We start from the raw sequence: 10,236 nt of genomic DNA, 5'->3' as shown, positions 1-10,236 counted from the left end.
CGCAGTGGTTAAGAATCCGCCTGCCAACGCAGGGTACCCGGGTTCGATCCCTGCCCCAGGGAGATCCCACATGCCGCGGAACAATTGAGCCTGTGCGCCACAGCTATTGAGTCTGTGCTTTAGAGCCCGTGAGCCACAACTATTGAGCGCATGTGCTGCAACTACTGAAGCCCATGCGCCTAGAGCCCGTGCTTCGCCAACAATAGAAGCCACAGCAATGAGGAGCCCACGCAGCACAAAGAAGAATAGCCTTCACTCACTGCAACTAAAGAAAGCCCGCGCACAGCAAAAAAGATCCAACACAGCCAATTAAATAAATAAATAAATAAATTTATCAAACAAACAAACAAAATGCTGGTACACCTTCTCTTCCTGAGTTAAATTAGAACCACAGGATTCTGGGGCTTATGATGGAACATATTTGAACTAAACCTTGAAAGGAGAGAATGAAAAGTAGGTGATCAATAAGATTAATGTCATTTCTCTAGAATGAATACTATGTTATATAACTAATTAAAATAGTTCATAGATGCTGCATGTCACTGAAATCAAATATGTATATAGTTTATACATGTTTTGTGTATTTAAAAAGAAAACTACTTTGAATTTCAAATGTAATTTTTCCCGTTTGCTAAAATAAAGGCAAACTCTGGTGTTTCTTTTTGTTCTGTAAGCACTTGTAGCTTGGGATATTTAAAGGGTGTTTTTGGGGTTCAGTCTCTTTTGCCAGAGACATTTGAAATCATATAAGTGATTGTCAGTTCAAGTACCCAACTTCCATCTCGCTTTCTTACAATGAATTTTCCAAGCCACAATATAATCTATTTTATGCAACTTTGTGCTTCAGCATTTCATCTTTTAATCATCAAGTTTATGCTGGTAATTTCATTTTGTGGGAGTGGTTCCCTGCTTGATGCTCTATTTTCTTCCTTGTCTTGGTACTAACAGAACTGCTGAGTGTTTATTAAATGCCTAATGAAGTGCGTTAGAGTGATTATGAACTTATGTTCCTTTCACAAGCACATCATCTATTTATAAAATTTCTAGTTTTTATAGCTTGGCTTTCACTTTATAATATGTATGTATATATCATACAGTCTTACGTTTTCCCAGCCTTTCTGTATGCACACATTCCAATCAACCTCCTCTCATAATCACTTTTTTATCTATGTTACAGTGGAGAGATGGGAAAAAAAATGACTGAAGATTAGAAAAAGTCAAGCCATTAAATACAAACTATGCCCAGCACATATAATCTAACAGTCCCATAATCTAAGTTGTTCCTTATTTGTAGAACAAACCATAAAGATATTTAAAGATAATAAAGGGCCTAGAAAAATATTTGGAAGGATGTATACCAAACTCTTATTATATTGGTTGTCTGAGGAATAGAAGTGGAGACAGAGGTGGGAAAATCTTTTATTTTTTATTCCTGATGTTCACAAGCTACTTTTGGAATGTAAAAAAAGATATAATGTGTTATGGGTTAATATTTCCAGAAGTATGAATGCTAAGAATTGTATATAGACCAACAGTGTACCACACCCACATGCTAGGTCAAAGTAGTCAGAGTATATGCAGAATGGATTGAGTAAAAGAAAAGTGTATAATAATAATTATTATAACTATCTAACATTTCTTGAAAATTTATTATATGCTGATAACTCATATAGGTATTATGCATTTATTATCCCATTTAATCTTTACACCAATCCTGTGAAGTGGCAATAATTATTATCTTCTTTCACAGATGAAGAAATTGCTGCAGAGGGAAATTTATTTTCTTACTGAGTTTAAACAGTAAACAAGTGCTGGTTCAGACTTTGAACTCAGGTGTTTAGATTCCAGAATACAAACTCCTAATTACGACTCTAGTTCCTGGTTGTAAGTGGTTGGCCAGAAATATACTCCTTGTCTTTAGTCCTGGTTGTTGGAAATTTCCGCAAGATGATTTCACTTCTGTGCCTGAATTCTTTGCATTTAACTCAATTTTGCTTCCATTGAAGATTTTTCCATGTCTAAGCATAAAGTTCATGTAAAGTTCATGTGTAGGCATCTGTTCTTATTCTAAAAGACCACGCATATAGGAAGTCAGGTTGAATTTGTAGTTACCCTGAGCCTACCCTGGAAATGGGCTAAAAGGTAAATTACTAATAGTTTTCTCCTAAAAGTAGTTATTAGAAAACATTAATATTTGAGGATAGTCCTATTTAAATAGGTTCTGGCATTACTTTTTTTTTAATTATTTTTATTTTTTTATATTTATTTACTTATTTATTTTAGCTGTGTTGGATCTTCGTTGCTGTGCACGCCTGGGGTTTCTCTAGTTGCAGCAAGCAGGGGCTACTCTTCGTTGTGGTGCGGGAGCTGCTCATTGCTGTGGCTTCTTTTGTTGCAGAGCATGGGCTCTAGGTGTGTGGGCTCAGTAGTTACGGTGCGTGGGCTCTAGGCCACGTGGGCTTCAGTAGTCATGACTCATGGGCTTAGTTGCTCTGCATCATGTGGGATCTTCCCGGAGCAGGGATCAAACCCATGTCCCTTGCATTGGCAGGCAGATTCTAAACTACTGTGCCGCCAGGGAAGTCCCTGACATTACATTTTTAATTCAATGTTATGTGCCTTCCAGTCCTACAAGGATCTCAAATGACCATCAACAACTTACATTTAGTAATCTGCTACAATGTGAAGACAGTGGAATACATTTTTGTTTTGGAAGCATTTGGGAAAATCAGTCAACTCTATGCAACTCAGTAAACATTAATTTTTAATTTAATATCAGAGAGGTGTAATCTGGAAATGTCTGCATAAAGAACTGGAGGAATGAAAGGAAACTTGAAAAATTAAGGTAATTACAATTTTGAGGCTATATTCGACTCCCACTAGAATACACATTTTGGCATATTTCTGGGTTAGACTGTAATGGTTCATTTATTGATTTTAATTATATAGCATGATACTTAGAAATTATGACTGGGAGTAAAATACTAATTTACCTTTAAAAATGGCTAAACATAGAAGTTTAACTGTTTGTAAATTAAATTTCAATTAAACCTCTGAAAATGGGTGGGTAAAATGGGAGTCCTAAAATTAGATAAATGCATGGACTTCAGTGAGTGTTAATTACTTATTCAGAGCAGTGGGCATCAAAATCTTGTACAGCCTTTGTAGTTATGTGTAGTAAAAATTTTAAAAAGAATCTATTAAAAAAAGAATCTATTGAGTCTGTGGGTCCTTGAAAAAGCAAAAGCCAAAAAAAAAAAAGTATTGACTATGACTTATACATGAAATGAATGGTTCATAGAAGGCTTAAGACCATATCTTCCTTTTATAGTACTTCACATTTTGGGGAAGACTGTCAGTTACAATTGCTACCAGTGGCCAATATTGTGGTGTGTTGTTTATCCAGCTGTGTAAAAGTGGTGTAGTGATAATCAAAGACTCATACTAAAGGGAAACTTTTTAAGTATCACATTGACTACTTAAATAATTAATTAATGCAACAGATGAGTCATGATTAGATTAAATGGACATCTGAACAAGAGTGATTATTGTTTTTTTCTTTTCTTTTCTTTTTCTCTTTTTTTTTTAATTTTTTATTTTTTTGGGGTACACCAGCTTCAATCATCTGTTTTTATACACATATCCCCGTATTCCCTCCCTTCCTTGACTCCCCCCTCCTCGAGTCCCCCCCACCCTCCCCGCCCCAGTCCTCTAAGGCATCTTCCATCCTTGAGTTGGACTCCCTTTGTTATACAATAACTTCCCACTGACTATTTTACAGTTGGTAGTATATATACATCTGTGCTATGATTATTGTTAATAACTAAATTAGCCATGTTCTCCATCCTGATCATTCAGGATTTAAAAGTCAGTTTATGTTACTCCAGAGCAGTTTGCTATGGCAGTGAATCTAGTCTGGGTCTTTTTGTTTTCACTGGGCGTTTGCTTTTTAAATATCATAGCATTTTACAGCAGGGAGTGCTTCCTGGTGTAATATATGGAGAAAGTAATAGATGATTGCAGGATTAATGGCGAGGAATAATTAAAATGACACTATGAAGCTCTGTCTTTTCAGGGAGAGAACTCCAATTAAGTCACATCTCCTTTCCATTATCACTCTACTGCCAATTAAAGTCTGATGTATTTTGTCAGTTTTAAACAGACAAAGCTTTTAGTCTTTCATATACTCAAGAATTTACATTTTGGCAGGATTATAAAGGGCTCTGTCATTTAAATTTTATATCCCTATAAAAGACTCCATTCGGACCTTCCTTTTCCCACTTCGCATCTTCTCTCATTGTCACCGAATCAAAAAATGTCTTTTATTGTCACAGCAATGTGATGCTTGTTAATGTTTAACATTCACATGTTCTCAGAATGCAGTTATGTAAGAAAGCAATATTCAGAATAGTTAAGCAAAGGGTACATAGCATACTAATAAGAATTCTGATTTATATACTCTTTATAGGCATCGCAGTTTTGTCAGGGTCAAGTGTGAGGCAGAATTGCCTTTAGTCTGTACTCTTCAAGGCAATGGGAACCTAGAAGAACAGATAGTTATTAGGGGCTCGTATATTTGTTTAATATTTATCTGCAATAATAATAGAATCATTTTTAGGAGAATATGGATAGTACGGTAAAATACAAAGAGAGAGAGAGAGCTCTTTTAGAATTATACACAGATTTAACCTACTAAATTGCAGAACATTGGTAGTAGAGAAGCAGCATGGTCTGTTGGAAAGAGGTATGTTCTGAAAGCCAGCAGTCCTGAGTTTGATTTTCCAGCTCTATATCTCACTACATTGGAAGCATTCATCAAGTTATACGTTCTCTCCGAGTATCAGTTCCCTCATCTTTCATGTGAGGATAATAATATAGAGTCAGAGATTTTTGTGAAAAGTAGAGACAGTGCTTGGGAAGCACCAAGTACAGCAGGGAACAGATAGCAGCTCTTTGGTAACTGGTAATCGTTGTTGGGGTTATGGTTGCCATTGTGTTGTTCTATATGCTGAATTATTACCAGTCGCAGACGGATATCCTTATCGCTCTTTACCCATATTCCTGGAAGAAACAGCACTGTGGGTTCTCAGAAAAGCATTTCTACTCATCTTCATATCAAACATTTAAGTTAGTCACTAAGAAACCCTTTGAAAGGACAGAGCATTATAAAACCAAAGATAAATGAATATTCATATCTATATTCTCCTTGTCCACAGATCTTTTTCTCTCCACAAGTCATTGGTGTAGACAGTAAAAAAATTCACTGTGGAAGACAGAAGAGGGTAGTATACACATTCTATTCTTCATTCAGTTTTAAAGAGAATTGTAACAGAAGTAAAATCTATGAATGTATTGCCTTAGTATTTGAAAATGAACTGTTTAATCCTTATGATAATAAAACAGATACAGTGTTTGAAACTGCTTATAAGTCTGGTCTCCTTTGTTGTTGTTTGTTTTACTATTATTGCTTTGCAGATAAAACCTTTGTACTTGAAAGTTGATCACAAGATATTTTTATATTTTTGACATATCATGTGTTCAATATTAGTATGCCCTTTGATAAATATTGTAAACGATCCTCTTGCTACAGAGTATTTTTTAAAATAAATTTATTTATTTATTTATTTATTTATTTTTGGCTGCATTGGGTCTTTGTTGCTATGTATGGGCTTTCTCTAGTTGTGGCGAGCGAGGGCTACTCTTTGATGTGGTGTGTGGGTTTCTCATTGCAGTGGCTTCTCTTGTTGCGGAGCACGGGCTCTTGGCTCGCAGACCTCAGCAGTTGCAGCACGTGAGCTCAGCAGTTGTGGCTCGTGGGCTCTAGAGTGCAGGCTCAGCAGTTGCGGCACATGGGCCTAATTGCTCTGCAACATGTGGGATCTTCCCAGACCAGGCCTCGAACCTGTGTCCCCTGCATTGGCAGGTGGATTCTTAAATACTGTGCCACCAGGAAAGTCCTTGCTGCAGAATATTTATTTATTTATTCCTATTAGCACACAAACCCCTAATTCAAAAATAAAGCTTCCCTTTAACTCATATTTTCCTCCAGCCATACTGCTTATCTCTGGGCCTCTTTATAGAAAAATTCCTCAGAATCAATGATTCTGCTTTCTCTCCTCTGTTCTTTCCTAAACCTTATATAATTACGTTTTCACCCTACATTTCCATCAAAATACCTCTTATACATATCACCAGTGACCTCCCTGTTACCGAATTAAATGATTATTTCTTAGTCTTACCTTACTTGACCTGTGAGCTTCACATCAAGTGATCAGTCCTACTCAGAACACTTTCTTCATTTAGCTTTCAGGGTTTCCCACTCTCTTTATATTTATTTTACCATTCATGTCTTTTCAATCTCTTTCACTAGTTTCTCCACATCTTCCCAAATGAGGGCTTAGTCCCTGGGCTTCATCTCCTCTCTATTTCCCCTCCTTCCCTAGGTGATCTCATATAGGATTGCTGAGGCCTCACTAATGAATATCTATATCCTGAATTCCCCACCCTAATGCAGATTTTTGTTTATATAACTGCTTATTTGATGTCATCGCTTGAATGACTGTTAGGTACCCCACTACTGTGCCTTTCCTGTGCTTCCTCCTTTTGTGATGATCCTCATTTCAGTAATGGGAATTCCATCCATCTAGTTACTCAGATGAAAAAACTTAGAGACGCCTTTGATTTTCATCTCTCACATCCCATCTATTAATAAGTTCTGTTGGTCCTATCTTCAAAATACATCTGACCACTAAAACTGACCACTCCTTGCTACGTGGAGTCACCATCAGCTCTCATCATGTGTATGGCAACAACCTAACAGGTCTCCTTATTTCTACTGCTGATGCGGTGCTCTATTCGTACACAGATAGGTTCCCCTTTTATGCTTTCCTCAAGCTATCTTTTGGCTTTCTATCTGTGTGGTGAAGTATCCGAAGGTCTTATAATATCTCCAAGGCCTGAAATGATCTGCCCTTTCCTGGTTATGTCTCTGACCTCCTTTCTTCTCCCTTCCTTACTCTGTTCCAATCTGACTAGCTTCCTTGCTGTTCCTCAAATAAGGCAAGTAGCCAAGATTTTCACTACCCGAGAGCCACACCGTGTGCTCTTCCCATTGCCTACAACTCCTTTTCCTCAAAATTCACCATGTTCACTCCCTCATCTCAGGTCTCTGTTCAAATGTCATCTTATCTCTGAAGCTTTCCATGACATCCTGTCAGAAAACATCACACCTCAACTTGGCACATCCTATTCCTCTTATTCTAATTCCTTTTTTCTCCAAGGTACTTATGATCATCTGATAAATGTTGCTTATTAAAAAAATTTCTGCCTACTCCATTATGATATGAGTTCTTGGAGAATTTGGGCTTTATCTTTATTACTGAGTCCCAGTGTCTAGAATAGAGCTTGTAAGTAGTAGGCACTCAAAAAACATTTCTTGAGTGACTAATGGTTAAATAAATAAAACCTATATTTCTATACTCACTTATAAGAGAGGACCTAATCCAAAGTTAAGGGCTCTGGAGAGATTTTTTAAAAAGAAGTGACTCTAAGCCTAGACCCAAAAGATGAGTAGGCAGTAACCAGATGATGAAGAAGAGAAAGAATGCTCAAGATGGAAGAAATTGAATATGTTAGAAAGAATGATGTGTTTGAGGAACGGAAGCAGTTTATTCCAAATGGATTGTGATTTGTATTTGGGACAGGGAGTGCGGATGGGAGAATGGCCATTGATGTGCTTGAAGACATAAGGTCAGAGCAGCTCACAATGAAGACTTTATATGCAATGCTAATATCTTTGGAATTTTATCTGAGGGAAATTGTTGCCCTTCCAGGTTTTAGGGAAAGAAGTGACATGCATTTTAGAAAGATAACACCAGCTGCCACATGTAAAATTGATATGAGATAGAGAAGGCCGGAAGGGAAGACTAAGTAAGAGACTACTCTAGAAATCTGGGTGCCAAGTCATAGCTCCTGACCTGGGAAGTAGCAGTGGAACTGAAGAGCAAGTGGCTAGAGTCTGACATGTTCATGAGCTCGTAACTGATTGGATGTGAGGGTGAAGAAAATGGAGGAATCAAGAATATTTTATAATATCTAAACTGTGTACTGATGCTTGAACAGATAGACTGATAGAATTCCCAACCTATGTTTGCACATCTGAATTTCCAGTAAATTCCTGAGATTAACTATAAAATATGTTCTTGGCGTTTTTTTCCTATGCATATTTTCCTATTACAAAGTTTATAAAACTGTGGAGGAATATTTGCTTATAGAGAGTTGACGAATTATGATTTGTTTGGAAAAAACCCACCAAAATTTACTAAACACTTAATTTGTGCAAAGTGTCCTGCTATTGGACTACAAAAAAGTATAAGAAATAATATTTTTCCTAAATGAGTTTAAATGATAAACATAGTTGTCTATTTGAACTCTTGTATTTAAATATTTCAGTGTTGTAGAATATAAAGTGGATCTCGAAAGTCTAGTCATCTTTCTGATTTGGCTCAAGAGTGTGTTTCTGCAGTTTGAAATAGTCCAACAATAAGGTATCATTTATTGAAATCTATTGTCAAGCACTGTGTTAAGTACTTCATGTGCATATTATTTCACTCAATCTGAATGACAATCCTGTGAGGATAGGTACTATTATTATTCCTATTATGTATGGTTGAAGGAACTGAAGGTCTGAGAGGCTACATAACCTGCCTAACATCACACAGTAAGTGATACAGCCAGACTAGAATCTCCAGTGTTCTGTGAGGTCAAATCCTGTGCTTTTCCATTGAGCCTACTGCCCATCTATGTGGTTTCTGGGCTTACTAGAAGTCTGGAAATAAGATGGACTTGCTGACAGCTCTTAAAAAAGGTCTACAACTTTGCACTCATCCATCAGTGTTTGTAATAAGTGCCCCTTTAATGTTTCTAATTATAACTCATCTCACAATAATACTCAGTAATGTTTTTATTGAGTTTTGTGCCCTTCACAGATTTATGCATTCATATCAAGCTCCTCAATTACTGCATAGCTAAGCAATACTTATTTCATTCCTTTAATCCGACAGATGCGTAATGTGGAAATTAGCAATAGTGTGGGGCCCTTAACTTGCAGTGTTCCCTGTGTTAATTTTTTTAAGTTTCCAACTCTTACATTTTCATCACATTTACTATGCTTTGTAAAAGTGCCTCTTTGGCAAGTTCATTACATATGCTCTTTGATTGCAGTTAGAGCCTTTGGAATTGCTGTTAGGCCTAGTGGAAATAATTAACAGCTTAGGTCTAGGCTGATTTTAGAACAAATAACTGCAGTCAGTCAGTTTCTCAAATAACTTAATTACTGTCAATCATTGTAGTAATATAATACTCTATGGCAGTGTAGTTGGTGGGTAACAACTGTCTACTCAGCACGTATTTCCTTTTCTCTGGGAAAGAATGAATGTCTTTTACAGCTCAAAGCTGATAAGGTAAGTTTTTGATGTGTCTATAATTTTAAAAAGAACTGTATAGTAATTTTGCTGGAAAACTTTAAAGGAAGTTAGTGAAATATTTGTGACAATTCCAAATTGCTGGATAATAGTCAAGAACTTAAGTGACAGATAGCCTTGTAATGAAAATACTTGAGGTTTTTATAGTAATTCATTCATTCAAATATTTCATTTGAAAAACGAAGCAGTTAATAAATCTAAAGGGAAATTGGAGACATCTCTCCCAAACAATCAATCAAAATAACAGTTGAAAAAATACAAAAATGAATCAATTTGTTGTGTTTGGGGTAAGGGAAGGTAAATGATTACTTGTGTAGCAATGCATAATTATAGGTCAAGTGTGAAGGTTCTCAATAGTGAGGACCTTAGAAGCATATGGAGATGTGCAACTGAGCAGTGGTTCATGGGGCATGTCTCCCACTTCTGCTACCTGACTGTGAGTTCACCTATGGGATATAGATGTATAGACAAATCTTTCTCTTTCCTTGATAGAAATGAAGTCTGCTAATAGTGATGTAGGCAAATTGCATATAAAGTCTTTGTGCAGTGGGTTTTTGTTTTTTTTTATGCTTCTGTGTCTGGTTTATTTATTTATTTATTTATTTATTTTTAAGCTCTTTATTGGAATATAACTGCTTTACACTATTGTACCAGTTTTTGCTGTACAACAAAGTGAATCAGCTGTATTTATACATGTATCTCCATATCCCCTCCCTCCCACGACTCCTTCCCACCTTCCCTGTCCCAGCTCTCT

Source organism: Hippopotamus amphibius, chromosome 1, assembly GCF_030028045.1.
Source record: "Hippopotamus amphibius kiboko isolate mHipAmp2 chromosome 1, mHipAmp2.hap2, whole genome shotgun sequence".
NCBI classification, from domain to species: Eukaryota; Metazoa; Chordata; class Mammalia; order Artiodactyla; family Hippopotamidae; genus Hippopotamus; species Hippopotamus amphibius.
The sequence above is the reverse complement of the archived record's forward strand: the minus strand, read 5'-3'. Positions refer to the sequence as shown.